Raw genomic sequence first — 10,515 nt, 5'->3', positions numbered from 1 at the left:
GTCGACGCTTTCAGGATTGTTTTTTTTGGACTATTTCACTATCTTTATAAAAATCATATTGAGACTATATCCCATCTCCACTATTTACCTTCCTTTTCCTTGGACAGCCAGAGTTATTTGGAAAGAGAATGCACTGGAAAAATGCCTTGTTGTCAATTAAAAATTATTATCGCAAAGATAGCAAGATATTTGAAATAAAATACGGGTCACCTTTTGTCATAACTCCATTTTAATAATTTAATAAAATAGTATATAAATAAATATTGATAACAAGAAAAATTATATAAAAATAAATAAAAATTTTTAACGACGTCTTAAGCCACCAAAACCTCCAAAGCTTTCTCCGCCGAAATATCCTAACCCTTGACCGCCGAAACCACCAAATCCTCCACCGAAACTAGATGCCGACGCCGAAGCGCTTGCACCACCAAAACCACCAGCCCAACCACTGTTAGGCCATACTTCAGAGGACGCGATATATGAATTGGTACAGGCAAAAATTTCGTCACATGCACTGGAACTGGAACCGGTACCGGTACCTGCACTGGTGCCAGTTGAGAATTGTTTATAACATTGCTTGTGGCAAAGGCACCTGCATAACCACCTTCAAAGCCGCCACCACCGAATTTTTTGAAATGCGCTCTTATAGGTGAAGCAAATATTCCGACGAGCAGTTTTGCAGCAAGCTGGTGATTTTCTGAGGGTGAAAAAAATCATACATTACCATCATTTATTCATAAAAAAAAAAAACGAAACAAGATATGATCAAGATCAGAGATCGCAAATAACAGCTCCGGAAACCGATATTTTCAATTAAAACAATTATTTAACGAGCACTCTTTGAATGTCGGTTAAATGCCTGTACTTATCGTTTCGGTTTCTGCATGGCTCAATTATATGGTTGGCTCATATCATCAGCTGATTTTATTTTTTTCTTTTCACTGGCATAGGGATTGTCAAAAGCAAATGGCAAACGCAAAATGTACCAAAACAAATTGTCAATTCGTTTTTGCCGTCGTGCTAAATTTTTTATTAACAAATATTTCACAACATTTTAAGTTTATTTTTAGTAAATGCATCTAATTTAGCGTCTTATATTCCCTCCATTCCAATCGCCTAACACCAACACACAGATTTTGACAACCTGAACAAAGGTATGTTGTTGCTGTAGAATGAGCCAATCATATAGTTGAACCATGAGTTTCTGACAGAGAAGCAAAATAAAAGAAATGGTCAGTGAACGAGAACAACCGAATTACCGATAAAATACGCCCTGTTATACTGTGTACAAAAACACACCAAATTGGCAATTTATACCATTTGGCAAATTTATTACGCAATTTATCATATAATAAAATGCAAATTTAAAAAAAATTGCGTAATAAATTATTTCAAACTGCAAATGCAACCTTGTAAAGTGTGTTTATTGAGTAGATTTAAACGTTGATCGATTTGTTAATGAAAAAATATGGTTCCTTTATAGAAAAGTGTCGATTTGTTGTCGGAAAGGTATTGAACTTTTATCGAAAATATATCGAATTGATATCGTAAAAATATCGAAAGATTTCGATTTTATTTCGGAAAAATTTCAATTTTTTGTCAAAATATATCGATTATATATCGAAAATATTTCTATCGAAAAGTTACCGACAAAACATCGGTTTCGAAAACAAGTCGATATTTTTGCTATAACAATTCGATATTTTGAATATTTTTCACACAGCAAATATTCTTTTTTTTTGGAACCAATCGATAACAAGAATAAATATTGATTTATCATCGGAAAAATATTAGTTTTTTATAGAAAATATATTCATTTGTTGTCGAAAAGTTGCGATAACAATTCGATATTTTACAGATAAATCCTCGAAGAAAAATTAAAATTTTTCCGATGGCAAACCGGTAATTTATCGATAACTAATCAATAACAAATCGATATACTTTTGATAACAAATCTAGATTATCCGATAATAGTAAGACTTTTCGTATTTGTAAATGATTTTTTTCAAAATTATGCAAAATTTTTTATTATTAGTCACTATTGATCCAAAAAATATCCCGAAGCGATCTTAAATTAGTCCAAAAATAGACCCCGAAATGTTCCCGAACGACTTCCTGAAAGCATTACTACAAAAAGTCTCGTAATGATTGTAGTAATTGAAACCACGTATTATTATTTTAACAAAACTTTAAATTATATTTTTTAAAACGCCTAAATGTATGCGTCTATTTTATTTTTTATTTTTCACAATAATGAAAATTTTTGAAAATTGAAAAATCAATATTTGAAAATTACAAAGTTCAAAGTAACTAAAATATAAAGTTAAATAAAAATAATAAGAACCCTACATTACTCCCCCTTCAAGAAAATTTATCATTAAACAAATGTAACTCTCTTTTTATTTAAATTCTTGGTGTTGTTTGTGTCCGTTGTTTCAATTATTGCAGGTTTTAATCTATCAATAGGAATAGTTTTAATATTATTATCTATTTGAAGTTTAAAACATTTTTGGTCTTTTTCCACAATTTTGTAAGGTCCTTCATATGGTTGTTGTAATGAATGTTTATTAATGACTCGAACAAAATCAAATTTACAAGTTTGAAGATCTTTTGGAACATAAATTCCAGTATCAGCATCTTTATGATGACTTAAATTTTATCTAACATTTCGAAAATGTTCACGTAAATTACTTAAAACCTCAGTTGATGAGAAATTTTTAGCTGATGTCACAACAAGTTCCCCTGCCAAACGTAAATTCTGACCGAAAACCATTTCCGCTGGTGTAGCCGAAATATCTTCTTTGTAAATAGATCGCAAACCAAGTAATATGACAGGTAACTCGTCATACCAATTATTTGTGTCCTCTCTAGCTATTATAGTAGTCTTTAATTGTCTATGAAACCTTTCAACCATACCATTTCCTTGAGGGTGATATGCGGATGTTGTATTTTGGTGACTACCAAGTAATTTAGTTAACTCTGAAAACAATTTCGATGTAAATTGGCTACCTTGATCAGTTGTTATCTTTAACGGAACTCCAAATCGAGAAATATATTCTCTAAAAAACTTATTTGCAATTGTAATTGCTGAAATATCTTTTAATGCATATGCCTCAGGCCAACGGGTAAATATTTCAATAATCGTTAAAATATAGCGATGTCCTTTTGAAATAGGTAATGGTCCAACTATATCTAAATGGATGTGTTCAAATCTATTCTTGGGAATTTGAATTTTGACAACAGGGGATTTTGTATGACGATAAACTTTAGACTTTTGACAATTAAGACACTCTTTTGACCAAATATTAATATTCTTATTCATATTAGGCCAATAATATTTTTTAACTATGAGCCGTCGTGTAGCTCTTGTACCCGGATGTGCTATTCCATGTAAAATATCAAATACTGTCTTTCGCAAATTACTCGGTACAAATGGCCTAGGAGTGTCTCCTCAAATTTCACACCAAATATTAAAATTTAAAATGGGAATACTAATTAGTTTTAAATTTAGATATTGAGATTCAGATACAAGTTGATTTAAGTCATCATCTTTTTGTTGTTCAGTTTGTAAAATTTTAAAATTCAGTTCTGTATTATATATTGCATTAACCTCAAAAGCTCTAGATAGCGTATCTGCTACAACATTGGATTCTCCTTTAATGTATTGTATGTCATCAGTAAATTGTGCTATAAATTCCAAGTGTCTCGTTTGTCTGGGACTTCGTTCTGTTTTTGAATTTAAAGCAGTAGTCAAAGGTTTATGGTCTGTATAAACTGTAAATTGTCTTCCTTCCAACAGATATCTAAAATGTTTTATATTTAAGTAAATCGCCAATAACTCCCTATCAAAAGCACTATATTTTATTTCAGTTGGAGAAAGTTTTTTAGAAAAGAATGCAATGGGCTCAATTTTATTATTGTAATTTTGTTGTATAACGCCCCCAATCGCTGTGTTAGATGCATCTACTATTAAAGATAATTTAGCATTTTTGTTAAAATAATTTAACAATATCGTAGATGCAAACTTATCTTTAATGCATTCAAAAGCTTCATTCGAATTCTCGTCCCATACCAAAGTTTTGTCACGTTTCTCACTTACTTTGTTAATTAGCTCATAAATTTTGTTTGTAAATTCTGCTAGTTTTGGAATGTATCTATGATAATAATTTACCATACCAATAAATTTCTGTTTGCTTAACTGATTTTGGACGTTCGAAATTGCGAATAGCTGATACCTTTTCATCGGAAGGTCGAATACCTGTTCCAGAAATGTTATGTCCTAAAAAATCTATATTTGTTACACCAAAAGTACATTTACTTGGTTTAATGTTTAAACCGTACTCTGTACGGCGTTGAAAAAGGATACGTAAATCTTTTAAATGTTGTTCTTCCTCTTTATTTGCAATAAGTAAGTCGTCAATGTAAGCATATACAAAATCTAAGTCACCTACTACCTTATTTATAAATCTTTGAAAGGTTTGTGCAGAATTTCTATATCCGAAAGGCATTCTCATGAATTCAAACATACCGAAAGGAGTTGTAATAGCAGTTTTATAAATATCTTCTTCAGTCATAGGAATTTGGTGATATGCCCTAACTAAATCTAATTTTGAAAATATATTTTTATTATGAAGGTATTTAAAATCCTGAATGTGAGGTAAGCGATAACGATCAGGAACAGTTACAATATTCAATCTTCTAAAATCACCACATGGACGCCAATCATTCATCTCTTTTTTAGGTACAAGGTGAAGTGGTGATGCTACTGAAGAATTTGAAGGCCGACAAATGCCTGTTTTAACTAAGAAATCAAACTCCGTCTTTGCGACTTTGTGTTTTACCGGATCTAAGCGCCTGGGCTTAGAAAATGGAAGACTACCTTCTGTTACAAGTCGATGTACTGTTGTATGTTTAACAGGTTTAGTATAATCTGGCTCTGAAATAAGTGACGGAAACTCTTTTAATAATTTTGTAAATTTATTGTCAACCACAAATAATTTAGGTAATGGCATATCACAAAAGTAGGATACTGTATTAACTGAGAGATTGGTTAATGGATCTACTAAACGTTTATGTTTAATGTCTATAAGAAGACCATATTTACAAAGAAAATCAGCGCCGATTATTGGCTTGGCTATATCCGCAATCAAAAATGTAAAGGGAAATTCACGTCTTAAACCCAAATTTACGTTTAAAAGCCTTTCCCGTAAGTGGCAATTGTTGAGCCATTAGCTGCAGTGAGAATTATGTCTGAACGTTTCGTACGAGGAAATTTAGACGCGGGTAATACCGAAATTTCTGCTCCACTATCAATTAAAAAATTTTGTTTGTTTTTTCTATCAAAAATAAATAAGCGACGCGTCGAAAATTCTAAATTTCCGTTGTTCGTCGCTGCAAAACGGAAGAATTTAGTTTGTTGAATCTTTGTTTTTGTTATAAGAACAAGGTTGTTCACAACTTCTAGCATTATTTCCAACTTGTAGTGAAATCTATACAACCAATTTGGATTATTACGCGAGTTAGAACGATGCCTAAAAGAATTTCTAAAATTATTCCTAGAATTAGAACGCGACCTAGATTTATTCCTATACACTTCTGTTTTAATTTCTGCTAACTCCAAAGAAAGTTTCTGAAAACTTTCACACATTAAAGAAGTGGTTTTAACTAGATTTTCAATAACTGAATTTTGAGCTTTTGTATCTGATATTGTATTTACTGAGAAAACTTCTTTTTTATTCATAACTTCAAAAATGTTATCCGCTAATTTTACTAATTTATTAATATTATTAGAACTTGAGCTAGCCAAAATTGCATTTAAATTTTTGGGAAGTTTTCTCAACCAAATTCTCTTTAAAATATTTTCACTAAAATTTGAACCGGCTAACAAAATTAATGACCGATAAAATTCAGAGGGCTTGCGATCACCCATTTCAGAATCATATAAGATTTTGTCAAGCTTTGAATTTTCACTAAGAGAATGTCTTTCTATTAAAACTTTTTTGAGTTCACTAAACTTGTTAGTGAGGGGAAGATTTTGGATAAAATCTAAAATTGTTACTATTACGTCTTGTGGAAGTGCTGTTATAATGTGTTCGTATTTGGTATTCTCTTGAGTTATATTTTTGGTGCTAAATTGTGTTTCAGCGTGTATAAATCACGCTTCTGGACAACTAGTCCAAAATTGTGGAAGTTTGACAGATGTAGCACAAATTTCGCAATTATTTTGATCAATAAGCGAATCATTTAAATTTTGTGTGAGTGTAGAAGTGTGTGTATTGTGTCGTGGAGAATGAAACATTTTAACTAAATTGAAGAAGGAGTTTGCAAATTTAGTAAAATATTAAATATCAATATTATAAAAAATATTTATATTTTATAATAACTGTTTAAATAAACAATATATAAAAAAACAACAATATATAAACAATATATAAATAAACAATATATATGTATTTAATTAGCGAGCTTTGCTCATATTGCTTTATACAATGGTTTTTGTAATTGATATTAGAGAAAAATTGTAAGTTTACAAACGGCGATGGTTACTAGGACATGTTTCTGAATTTCACTTCTTCATCAGCTAGCTTTTCGGGAGCTGAGCGTTGAACTCGAATCTCCAACATTCATATCAGTGCAAGCCTTTAGCTGCTACGCCACATGAATGTTCCGTTGTTCGCTGTACAATTGGTCTCTAAGAGATGCCTTTTTGTTTATATGCCTTTTGATCACCATGTAGGCACATACACTCTGTATGTAGTTTATTCCTAATGGTGTGGATATGATTGTTAGGCGCGCTTTTGAAAGCTTAGTAACATTTGTTCGGATTTTTACAGTATTTGATTATAATACTTCCGCTGTTACTATTATATCAATATGATCATATGTATTTAATTAGCGAGCTTTGCTCATATTGCTTTATACAATGGTTTTTGTAATTGATATTAGAGAAAAATTGTAAGTTTACAAACGGCGATGGTTACTAGGACATGTTTCTGAATTTCACTTCTTCATCAGCTAGCTTTTCGGGAGCTGAGCGTTGAACTCGAATCTCCAACATTCATATCAGTGCAAGCCTTTAGCTGCTACGCCACATGAATGTTCCGTTGTTCGCTGTACAATTGGTCTCTAAGAGTTGCCTTTTTGTTTATATTCCTTTTGAAGAAGTGAAATTCAGAAACATGTCCTAGTAACCATCGCCGTTTGTAAACTTACAATTTTTCTCTAATATCAATTACATAAACAATATATATATATTTAACTTAGAACAAACCAACCTCAAAATTCTTCTTGTTCCCTTTTAATTGTGTAGTTGCTTTAAAATTGATTGATGAAATTTGACGATGGTTTTAATATTGTGCAATGGCTTTAAAATTGATTGATGAAATTGGACAATGTATTGTGCAATGGTTTTAAAATTGATTGATTAAATTATGCAATGGCTTGAGAAAGGATTGAGCCTCTGACAGATTGATTGATGCTGGTTTCACTATTTTGAAGCATTTGTATTTGACAAATGTGGACCTCCTTTTTAATAACTTTCGTTAATTTTATGTGATTTAATTAAGTTAAATATTTCAATAGAACGTTTCATTCGCACAAACGCATAAATGACTTTTGCTCAAAGAAATCATAGGTTCCAAATCAAAAATACATAGCAGGTGTTAGAAGCAAATGTCGATTATGATACGACTTAAATTGACTATATATATACTTTTCATAGAGTTATATTGTTTATTTAGTTTTTTTTTTTTTTAATACAAATTGTATAATTTGTGGCGGTGTGCACTATATTGCGATTTTTATCGAATTGAACAGCCGTCTGAATTATCTTGGTCAAATTGACCTCAAAATAAAAACGTTTTTGATAATTCCACCACACCAAGTTACTGCAATGAACAAGAAAAATCGTCTACTTTGCAAAATTTTAATTTAAGAATGTTCCATAATAACTACAGTTGCGTTTAGGAATCCCGTATAATTTATATATTTAAAATCGTTTTAAATATTTGTATGATCACACACACACTTTTTTAAAATAGGCAGAGATCGCCAATGTAGTAATTGAAACCACGTATTATTATTTTAACAAAACTTTAAATTATATTTTTTAAAACGCCTAAATGTATGCGTCTATTTTATTTTTTATTTTTCACAATAATGAAAATTTTTGAAAATTGAAAAATCAATATTGAAAATTAAAATATTTATAATACATTTGAAAATTACAAAGTTCAAAGTAACTAAAATATAAAGTTAAATAAAAATAATAAGAACCCTTCAATGATCTCAAAATTATCCCGAACAATCAAGAAATTGTTAAGAAATAGTGGCCGCGATCCGGACAAAGACGATATGCTGTTCATCTTGAAAAATAACAATTATTTGCATACCCTTATAATGTTAATTTTATCATAACAGAAGAGAGATTCACCATTACCGAAACCTATTACGGTCGCAACTTAACAGTTTTAAAAAGCCTAAAGGGCCCATTACTGATACTTAGCATAGACTTGACTTGACGCATACAATCTGGCATCATAATCAATAAATGTCAATTTGTTTGACAAAATGCCAAAATGAAATGGAAAGAAACAAATAGCATTTAAAATGTAAACGTCACTTAGAACTTACATAGAAAATCAAAATTCACCAGACTTCTAAATCGAGTTAAGTGTTGCTAAGTTTTGAGTGATCAGTAATATGTAATGTTCATTTAACAGAACTGTGACAGTTCTCAAGCCAAGTCAAGTCTATGCTAAGTATCAATAATGGGCCCTTTACGCAATAAATCACTATACACGATCTCAGTGATAGTGAGAAAACGTTTGAAAATAAAAATTAATCACTGACAAAGACAGAAATAATTAAAAACAAAACATATCTCACTGAGAAAGCCTTTTATTCTTCTTGTATAAAAGTTGTTATCCGCAATCACCCGAATTGCCTTTTCTGGTTAACCGTTAAATGTAATCGCTAAATGAGATTATAAGCTCGAAGCTTCTTCACCCGAGCTGTATGACAACGTGTATTAAAAAAAACTGTTTTGAATTTTTTCATCATAGTGTTCTTGTGAGGCTGATTCTGCAGTTTTTGGACTACAATTGTTCTAAATATTTCGATAATTTTCTCAAACATCTTTTCATTTCGATAACTACTTCCGATTTGCCACCGGTAGATGAAAGAATTATATTTTTAGTATTAAATGTCCAAAGCAGATAAAACCCAACATTTATTCACGTACAACATTTCGCCGTCAACTTACGAAGCTTCCCATCATAAAACACGAATCCGGCAACAAAGCTTATTCACCAAAAATTTAAAACTGAACTGCACACAAAATGCGTATGAACTTTTATATTTCAGAGTCAATTTTTTGGCCAAAATGATCACTTATCTTTGACAATACAAATAGAACGTCAAAGAGGCAAGGGAATTCCGATTTAATAAGTCAAAGATGAAAATTTCCTGTTAGTCAAGCAGTGGCACACTGGCCCATATGGCCTTCACTAGCGGTTAAAAGTAAAAATTGTAGGTGTAATCAAGCGAGCATTTTTCATTTCCTATTGATGATAATGCCCAATTTTAGTAGTAAACTTTGTCAAAAACTGAAAAGCTAATGGAAAAAATGTATTTGTAAAAATTTTTAGGCAATTCACAAAGTCTGCTATCCATCGTGATTTGTCATGTGTTCTTTATTGATGTTTCGGATATAAAATAAAAAAAATATAATTCCGCAGCTTATGTACATTATACTGTAACGAATTTACTGCAAATCCTTCCTCTGTTGAATAAATAACTCCAATATTTAATAACGCAGAATGGCCTTTATTCAAGTACTTCACAATAAATAACTTTACTATTGCTCGACAGATAGCGTGCTTAATCGAAACTGATTGTAGCGCCTACGGTTGCTGCCTTATATACTCTTTGATTTCCTCATTGCATCTTCTAGGCGGTTCTGTTCTAGAATCTACTAGTTGGTTATCTGCTGTAATTATAACTACAGATGTACGTGTATAGCTCTCATATGCGCGTGTGTTTGTGAGCGACACTTCCACAATTATAATTGCATATCGCAGATAAGATATCTGCACGTGTTTGTGCGTTGCTTCTCCGCTGCGTGTACGTACATATGTGTAGACATAATGATTGATTCGTTTATGTAGATACATAATGATTGATTTATGGATGTGCATACATACAATCACTGCTTAGCATCGGCTTAGAGATGGCAGTACACCTTAGTGTTGCTAATATTCGTAACACTGCCCTCCACCTAAGTCTGATCGTCCCGATCAGACAAATCTCTCGATCTAAATGGTGCTAACATCTCTAAATGAACCACCCTTCTATTTCGTGGTTTCCCAATGGTTTAATTGCGGTAGATGGAATTACTGATCTTCTTCACAACTCTGTATGGGCCTTCCCAACTGCACCGAAGTTTGGATGGAACACCACTCCGCCGGTGAGGGTTGTATAACAGTACCAAATCTCCCGCCAAGAAACCTTCCGAAT

At 31.7% G+C, this 10,515-nt stretch overlaps 1 long non-coding RNA gene across 1 annotated transcript; it reads right to left on the bottom strand.

Annotated features, from left to right (window-relative positions):
- Positions 1-208: 208 nt before the first annotated feature.
- Positions 209-9,325, bottom strand: LOC137236027 (uncharacterized). The gene is made up of 2 exons (XR_010948221.1): positions 9,263-9,325; positions 209-697 (listed from the first exon to the last, which is right to left on the bottom strand). It is a non-coding gene; the product is annotated as an uncharacterized lncRNA (long non-coding RNA).
- Between the last annotated feature and the right edge of the window lie 1,190 nt (positions 9,326-10,515).

The sequence above is a fragment of the Eurosta solidaginis genome, unplaced genomic scaffold (assembly GCF_040869045.1).
Source record: "Eurosta solidaginis isolate ZX-2024a unplaced genomic scaffold, ASM4086904v1 ctg00001092.1, whole genome shotgun sequence".
Classification (NCBI taxonomy): Eukaryota; Metazoa; Arthropoda; class Insecta; order Diptera; family Tephritidae; genus Eurosta; species Eurosta solidaginis.
Note: the sequence above shows the minus strand (reverse complement) of the source record. Positions and strands in the feature narration are given on the sequence as shown.